Source organism: Arabidopsis lyrata (assembly GCF_000004255.2).
Source record: "Arabidopsis lyrata subsp. lyrata unplaced genomic scaffold ARALYscaffold_8, whole genome shotgun sequence".
Taxonomy (NCBI): Eukaryota; Viridiplantae; Streptophyta; class Magnoliopsida; order Brassicales; family Brassicaceae; genus Arabidopsis; species Arabidopsis lyrata.
In genome coordinates, this window is record NW_003302548.1 from 7,534,226 (window position 1) to 7,543,221 (window position 8,996).

At 35.5% G+C, this 8,996-nt stretch overlaps 1 long non-coding RNA gene across 1 annotated transcript; it reads left to right on the forward strand.

Annotated features, from left to right (window-relative positions):
• Window positions 1-2,845: 2,845 nt before the first annotated feature.
• Window positions 2,846-8,582, forward strand: LOC110225919. Its single transcript, XR_002330091.1, has 5 exons — window positions 2,846-3,078; window positions 7,209-7,334; window positions 7,416-7,511; window positions 8,094-8,176; window positions 8,316-8,582. It is a non-coding gene; the product is annotated as an uncharacterized LOC110225919 (long non-coding RNA).
• Window positions 8,583-8,996: the final 414 nt, after the last annotated feature.

Here is an 8,996-nt window from a genome sequence, read left to right on the forward strand (position 1 = left end):
TATAGTATCGAGCGGTCAACTGTTGATAGTTCTGATGTCGAATAAGGGATTGGTCTCGCCTTTCATCAATTGTATCGAGAACGTCTTCTAATAATTTAGAATTCAGTTCTTCGTTAAGTGGAGCTTCGCTCCGGCGTAAACCAGGAACATTCAGCTCGGCTGGGACTACTGCTTCCATCCCATATACTAATGAGAATGGAGTTTCTCCCGTTGCTCGTCTCGGGGTTGTTTGATATGCCCACAACACAGGTTGCAGCTAGTCATACCAACCACCTTTCCGAGCATTCAAACCTGTTTTAAGGTTGCTGAGAATGGTTTTATTGGAAGCTTCCGCTTGCCCATTTCCTTGAGGATACCTCGGCGTAGAATAGCTAAGTTTATCCCCCAAGTGGAACAAAAATCTTCAAAAGCATTTGAAATGAATTGTGGACCATTGTCCGTTACAATTTCGTAAGGAACTCCATGGCGACAAATAATGTGTTTCCACAAGAATGTCTTTACCACAAAATCTTGTATGTTTACGTAAGCTTTAGCTTCGATCCATTTGGAAAAATAGTCCGTTAGAACTAATAAGTATTGTACGCCTCGCGTTGAGCGATGCATCGGACCAACTATATCCATTGACCATCTCATGAAAGGGTATGGAGCGGATATAGATGATAAAAATTCAGATGGCTGGTGAATATGAGGAGCGTGCATCTGGCATTTTTTACATCGTTTGGCGTAATCGATGCAGTTAGAAATCATAGTTGGCCAGAAATATCCTAATCGTTTGATTTTGAAAGCCATTGCTCGTCCTGAAGAATGACTACCGCAAAGTCCTTCGTGAACCTCACTTGTACAATGATTCTTTAATTATACAATACTTAGCGCTGATGATTCTTAATTTGCGAGCTTACCATTTGTTCGATGGTAGTTCTCCATTAAGAATGAAATTTTTGATGGGTACCCTCCAGTCAGCCCCCCAATCATTAGCGGAAGTATTATCCTTGAGTATAAACTTCCTCGGTTCCGGCTCGGAAGGAATATCAGGATCATTTTCGATTGTCACCAGAACTTCTTCATTATTTGCGGTATCCGAAAGTGTCTGTTCAGCTCGAGATGGTTCTTTAATGGGAACCTCCTGATTTTTTAGTTTTCTTCTCGGGTTTCTTTTAGGAAGTTCCGGCTGTGGAGTAAGTTCGTCATCTTGAGACTTCGCTCGTGATCTAGTGACAACAAACGAACTGTTCTTGCTGTCGGGATTTAATTCTGGAGTTTCGATATGTTCGTTTTCCAAAATATTATCACTTCCTGTTTCTTCATCTGAAATACTTCGTGAAGAAATGCATTCAACTGGAATCACTCGCTTGAGTTTGGGATCTGAGGTAGAAGCTAGGGCGGCTAAAGCGTTTGCCGAAATGTTCTCGCCTCGAGGTATTCGAACTAATTCGAATTTTTTGAATTTCTCAGCTAACTTTTTGACAGCCAAAAGGTAGGCTTCCATTCGAGGTGCCTTAGCTTCGTAATCTCCAATGAACTGGTTCACAACTAGCTGAGAATCACAGTAAGCTATTATTTTTTCTGCTCCAATTGCAAGTGAGAATCACAGTAAGCTATTATTTTTTCTGCTCCAATTGCAAGAGCAAGCCAAAGTCCTGCTAAGAGAGCTTCGTATTCCACCTCGTTGTTCGAGGCTGGGAACATTAATCGAAATGATTGTTCGAATATTTCTTTTGTCGGAGTTTCGAGCCTAATACCGATTCCGGATCCTTATTTAGAAGAAGAGCCATCTAGGTGTAATTTCCATGTAGAGTCTGTTTCAATAAAGGTTCCATCATCTAATGGCAGTTCAGTTAGAAAATCAGCCAGAACTTGTGCTTTTGCGCTAGTTCGACTTTTATATTCTATATCGTACTCACTAAGTTCGATAGCCCATTTTGCCAATCTACCGGACTGAATTGGTCCGTGAAGAATTGAGCGAAGCGGATGAGAAGTTAAAACTTCTATCGGATGAGATTGGAAATAGGGTCTGAGTTTCCTAGTAGATATGACCACTGCTAAAGCTAATTTTTCCATCATGGTATATCTCGTTTCCGGACTGGTAAGAGATTTACTTATGTAAAAAATTGGCTTTTGATCACCTCGATCCTCTCGAACTAGAACCCCACTTACAGAATGATTAGAAACGTAAATGCAAATATAAAGTTTCTCATCTGACTCTGGTTTTGAGAGAATCGGTGGTGTTATCAGATAAGTTTTGAGTTGATCGAAAGCTGCTTCGCATTGATCATCCCACCAAAATTTTTTGTTTCCCTTTAAAATTTGATAAAAAGGGAGACATTTATTGGTGGATTTCGAGATGAAACGATTCAACGCAGCACTTCTGCCCGTCAATCGCTGGACCTCTTTAATGTTTTTTGGTGAAGGCATTGTGAGGAAAGCGTTAATTTGATTAGGATTTGCTTCTATTCCTCTTTCCGTGACTATGTATCCTAGGAACTCTCCGGAAGTCACACCAAAAGAACATTTAGCTAGATTTAATTTCATTTGAAACATTCACTACAGGAAATGAAGGTATTAATAGCAGTCCAGTATAGCGTTTTTAATATTTTTGCTATAATTGAGTTTTGAGAAAATTTACATAGCGTTTTCAAAAACGTAAACGCTATGATAAGATAAGCGCGAAAATATTTCGTAGTGGCGCTTAATTTTTAGAACAGTGATAGCATATGTGACACTGAAAACGTTATTGTAAGATTAACCGGGAAACCAAAAAATTGATTACCTCCAAAATTTTACTTTTTATTTTTTGGATCAAAATACCTCCAAAATTTTATTAAGTAACAAAAGAAAAAAGAAAAAAAATTGAAGACGAGAAATAGATTCAAGATCTAAAACTTCTCTCTTTTCTCCTCTTTCTCTCTGAAACTAGATTGGGAACCATCACAACCAAAACCAATTTGTTTGTCTCTTCTTTCACTCTCGATCTCTCTCGATCCCTCTGAGTCTTAATTCCTCTCAGTCTCAACTCTGGATCTCGGTCGTCAATTTCATCGATCTACAAATCTCTCTTAATTGTTTCTACTTTCAATTTCAGTTAAGCTTCTCTACCTTGTAGTATATTTGGTCTCGATTTTGGCTCGAATCTCAAATTAGGAGTCTGATTTGATATGTTGCTCGCTTTCGTAGACTCGGATTCATGAATAGGGTTGAGTTTCAGTAGCTATATATGAGTTCATAATTCAATCTTGGTTTACCTTCATTAGCCACCTTCCCAATATAGTATAGACATGTATAGTCCCCTCGGGTCGAATATCAGAACATGTTAATATTGGCCCCCTTCCCCTGTAGAGAAATCGTCTTGGGAGTCCCCTTTTGACAAACTCTAACCCCATATCTCCCCGTTAAAAACAGAATAAAAATTGTATTTAATTTTAAATCGAAAATGCCGGAAGTTACAATATTACCCTAGCCAAAATACTAAAACTACACATTAAACCTGGGTTTTATCCACCCAACCAAACTGATTTTGGATCTAACCCGAAAACCCACGAACCCTAACTCCTCTCAACGAGCCAACTTCTCTCACGACCATTTTCTCTCTGTTTTCTGCGTTTTCGTTTTCTCTCCTCTTTCCACGACGTGGATTCTCATTCAATTCGTCTTCAATAGTTAAGAAATTCAAAAGAGACAACCGTTATCTCCACGATTTCTCGATTTCAACTTCATATATCTCTCGATTTCGTTGCCAATTCTCTCCCTTTAAATATCCGTTTTATCTTCGAGAAATCCTTGTTGTCGATTATGGCTGGGAGAAAGAGGAAGAGGGGAACGTATGCTCCGGATCGATGAAAAGAAGTAAGGGAAGAAGATGGAGGAGCAACGAGTTTGCAGCCATCTCCGACGGAGTTAAAGAAGCCAATTGAGGGAGGAGAAGGAGTTGAAGAAGAAGTTCCGATGTTAAGTCCGGTTGTCGAGGCAGATGAAGAAGAAAATGAGGAAGAAGAGTCTAGGAATGAGGAAGAAGAGAACGAAGAAGAAGAGAACAAAGAAGTTCAAGGGAATGGCGAAGACGGAGGAGAGACTAGTGGTAGTAGTACAACCTTGTTAGACTCCTCCTCTGATGAGAGTATCGAGGATGAGATAGCAGATGGAAATCGAGTGAAAAATGCGGCGGAGATGGTAAGTATTTGAATTGGGTAATGCTGGTATAATAGGGTAACATTATTTGGATATCTGGGTAAAACTGGTAGAACAGGGAAACACTAAGGTATCTTGGTAAAACTGGTAGAACAGGGAATACTATTGTGTGTGATATACATGTAGAATTGGGTAATACTGGTAATACAAGGGAATTACTATTATCAGTAATACTGGTAATACAAGGGTATAACTATGACTAGTTACACTAGTATTACCCAGATATATATAGTATGACTAGTTACACTAGTATTACCCAGATATATGTAGTATGACTAGTTACACTAGTATTACCCAGATATATGTAATATGACAAGTTACACTAGTATTACTACAAATGTAGTAGAACTAGTAAAACTAGTATTACTGACAGAGTTTTTGTATTGTTTTGGCAGGATACAATGAGGGAGAACGTGATCATATATTTCAAATGCGAAGGTCGCATGAATATCTTGATGATGAAGACATCAGGGGAGAACATAACTCTGTCATAGTATTGGTATAACTAGATAAAACTAGTCGGATTTTATTTGTAATGCTGGTACAACTAGGTATAATTATCAGTCTTTTGAGAAACTTATGAAGAAAGTATAACAATAATTAATTGTTGATTCCCCAAAATTAAATGTTTGAAATGACTGGAGAATATGCTACGTCCGTGGAGCCATTTGGGAGAAAATTTCTACTTTTTAATTTATTCCACACGGTCCTCTACTTATTTAGCATTGTTATTGGGCAAACAAAGACTAGAGAATATGATACGTCCATGAAGTCATCTTCCACATGAAATTGATAGTATCATGGTAGCTGGAGGTGAAGAAGAATATATCTTCTTCACTATATCTTTGTCATATGGTTGTGTTTAGATTTGTACAATTGGTAATACTAGGTAAAACTATGTTGGTTTTGTTTTTTGAATTACACTACTGGTATTACTAGGTAAAATTATGTGCACCGTCAAATTTACACATGTGCGAGTCAAATTTACACATGTGCGCTGTCAAATTAGCGAGAAAACCCAAAAAAATCGGAAAATTTCAAATTTGGGACACGTGGGCCCCATCTTATTCATGTGTGCGCCGTTTTTTTCCACCAGTGCGCAGCTTTTTTTAAACGTAGTTGTACCCAAGTTATCGGTTGTACCAATTTTCTACATAGTTGTACTTTTGGTGATTTTCAGTTTAACCAGTATTACATATTCTTAAAAATTGCTTATATAGTTGTACACTTAAGTAAACTTTATAAAAATAGAATTCTTAATGTTTTTTGTAATTATATGTTAAAAATATATAAAATTGTAAATTTTCCATCCTAAGTTGGTGTTTTTATAAAAAGTGAACTTAAAAGTATAAGGAATATGTTGTATGAAGTCTATTAAAACAATCCGACATGATAAATTTTTTTTTTCTCACTTAATTCATTTTAAATCATTTATAAGAGTTCATTATCACTTAATAGTCAGTGTAATATTTAGTGTTGAAAAAACATTCAAAATTCAAATTCCTTCATAAGTTATACCAGTTTTACAAGTATTACAAAATCTCATCATTAGTACCACTTGTTATACTAGTTTTACCCATTTTCCATAGAAAAAAACATAGTATTACATCAGGAAAGCTAGTGTTACATAGTTGTCCAACTCGAAACTGATTTACAAATCATACAGTGCAGATAAATCAAATATTATGATTGCCAAATAACAACCACGAACAAAACAAAACATAACCCCTACTCTCCACAGTTGCTCGGACAATTCTGGTGGAGTGATGACTTCCACATACAAAACATATCTACGGTTATTTTCACCTAAAACTATTTAGACACTGACATCCTCATCATCACAAATGTAAATCTCTTCCTCTGGTCCCAACACCACTGCATTGTACCTCATTTGCAATTTAACCCTACTTTTATCTAACCCTAGCTTCGTGCATATCCTACCTTCTAACATGGAGAGAGTTATCTTCTCCCCTGATGTCTTCATCATCAAGCTATACATGCGACTTTCGCATTTAAAATATATGATCACGTTCTCCCTCATTGTATCCTGCCAAAACAATACAAAAACTTTGCCAGTTATACTAGTTTTACTAGTTGTACTACAATTCTGGGTAATACTAGTAAAACTAGTAATACTACATATATCTGGGAAATACTAGTGTAAGTACTAGTGTGACTATTAATATAACATGTATATGGGTAATACTAGTGTAACTAGTCATACTACATACATCTGGGTAATACTAGTGTAACTAGTAATACTAGTGTAACTAGTAATACTAGTGTAACTAGTAATACTACATATATATTTTTCAATAGATTCAAGTTCAATTCTACCCAGTTGTACCAGTTGTACTTTCGCGACAAGAACTCAAATCGAATGGTTTCAGGTTCAAAACTATAATTCACTATGATTCGGTTGTTGTAATCCATTTCTTACCCATTTACAGACCTATTCGACCCATAAACTATGCATAAACTTCCAATGTGCATATCAAACAATTAGCTAAATCTAATTGGATTCAATCCCCTTCATTTCTAAATCCAAAACTTCAATTACAAGCTCAAAGCAGGTCGAGCAGCATACTTGTCCTTTCTATCTCGACCCAGCTCGCCGGAGGAGAGGATACTGCAACAATGGTGACTGCAAATCGAATCTGCAGCGAGGAGGAGGAGAGAAAGCTCTCGAGCTCGAGTTTTCGTCGTTTTTTTTTTCAGTTTTCGTTTTTTTTTTTTTTAATTTCAGCAAATAATTAATTATTCTGAAAATGATAGAAGGGTAAAATCGTCAACACACATTTAATTAATAGAGAAGGGGATATGTAGACAAGAAAGGGATAGAAGAGGTTTGATATTTACAAAAAGGGACTTATGAGACATTTTCTCTCCCCTGTATCGAGACTAGATTCAGAGACCTTGAGACACATTTATTTTATTCTTTTCGAAGGTCTCCTAGTAAACTAGTAAAGCTACAAACGTTGGGTCTCTAATCAGATTTGCTTCCTTGATGTGTGTTTCTTACATAGCTTGTCAATGGATGGATGGTGGAGGAGGGTTTTGCAACAGTACAATGCCATTTCAATACAGCTGCAACTGCCGTGAAGGTTACAACAATATTATGAACATAACTACATTTCCTTGCTTGAAACAATGTAAGAATAACAATTTTTATTTATTGTCAATTGAAGCAAACCAAAGACTTTAAATTGTTTTTTTTTTTTTGTGTTTGGTAGGTGCATTTGGAATGGACTGTTTGAATCTTGGGATTCCTTAGTCAAACGCATCATCGTTTTGTCCACCTGCTCTACCTGATAGCAGCAAGAATCAAGGTTTGACTCCTTAAAATGTCTGCCTTAATCTTGTTTGGTTAATATCTAAAGTATTAAAGAAATTGAGGTTTTTTAAAAAACGATTTTGTGTTTGAAGTTCATATTTTTTAAACATATCCCATGAGAGAACCAGTACTTAGTGTTCTTAGCTTTATTGCTATCTTGGAGTAGCTTATGTGATTCTATGTATTGAGGATTGATGCTTGGTTTGATGGTAATGGAAGGTCCGAGGTTTTTTGCAATTGCTAGAACAAAATGGAACACAAGAAAACAATTTTATCCTTTCAAGACACCAAATAATGAAAACTAGGATCTGCCGAGATCACTGGAGAGCTTTATAGTAGTAGTATTGCAATTGGTTCTTTTGATTAATGAGTTAGATTCAAGATTTGCCTTGCTACCTTCGTTTAGATACAAAGCTAAGACGAGTTGTCTATCTTTAAGAACTCCAAATATTCAAAATCACTGTAGTGACTCATACTTGACCACAAATGGATGCATGTTCGTTGATAGATACTTAACACTGTATATGTTTCTACCTTTTTCCACATGATTCTTGATTGTATTCAATTCTTTCCACAGAGAAATCATGGGGTTCTAGACACTAATGGAAGGATGTGGAACTAAGCTTTACACTCAAAGATCATGCAGCAGTTCTCACATTGGTAAGTCTTCTCAATAATTTTATTATTATTTCCCCTTTTGTGACCATGATGATGTACATTGAGATTGTATATGGGGATCATGGTACATGTAATGTGATAAATGTAAAAAGGAGGTAGACCCATCTTGATATTGTTGCAGTATTTGATTTGGTACGGTTGTGAGATGGAACTGACGGCATAATCTTTGTGTGGACGAAGCTCAAAGGAACAATGCACTTGTTGGAGCTCACAAAGTCACATGGTTCAACAAATCAAGAAACCTTCAAGCTGTTAAAAGATTACAATTTGTTGTCTCCGTTAATTTAATTCTTTTGATATACCATTTATTGATTTTGATATATACGTAAAAATTTCTTTGTAAAAGTCAAGTTTAGTTATATATCAATAAAGAAAAAAATACAACAAATTTTTATTTCTTACAAAAAATACAATTTAACTAAATACGTAAGTATAACTACAAATAAAACTTTTATTTTGTTCATAATTATTCTCATAGATTCATTTGTTAATTAGCTAATACATAATCAAATAATATTCTCAAAGGTTCAAACATTCATTTGTTAATTCTACTCATCAAATAATCAAATATGATAAAATTTAATAATTTTTCTTGCATTTTATTTTGATAATTGATAAATATTCAAAAAAATGTTTCAAAATTCAAAAATTTAGGGTTTAGTGTATGAAATGTATGATTTAGGTTTTTCGATTATATTTGTTTCAAATAGTAATAATATTAATTATAACAAATAATAACATAAATAATATTCATTTTTAAAAATAGTTTAGGGTTTAGGGTTTAGGGTTTAGGGTTTAGGGT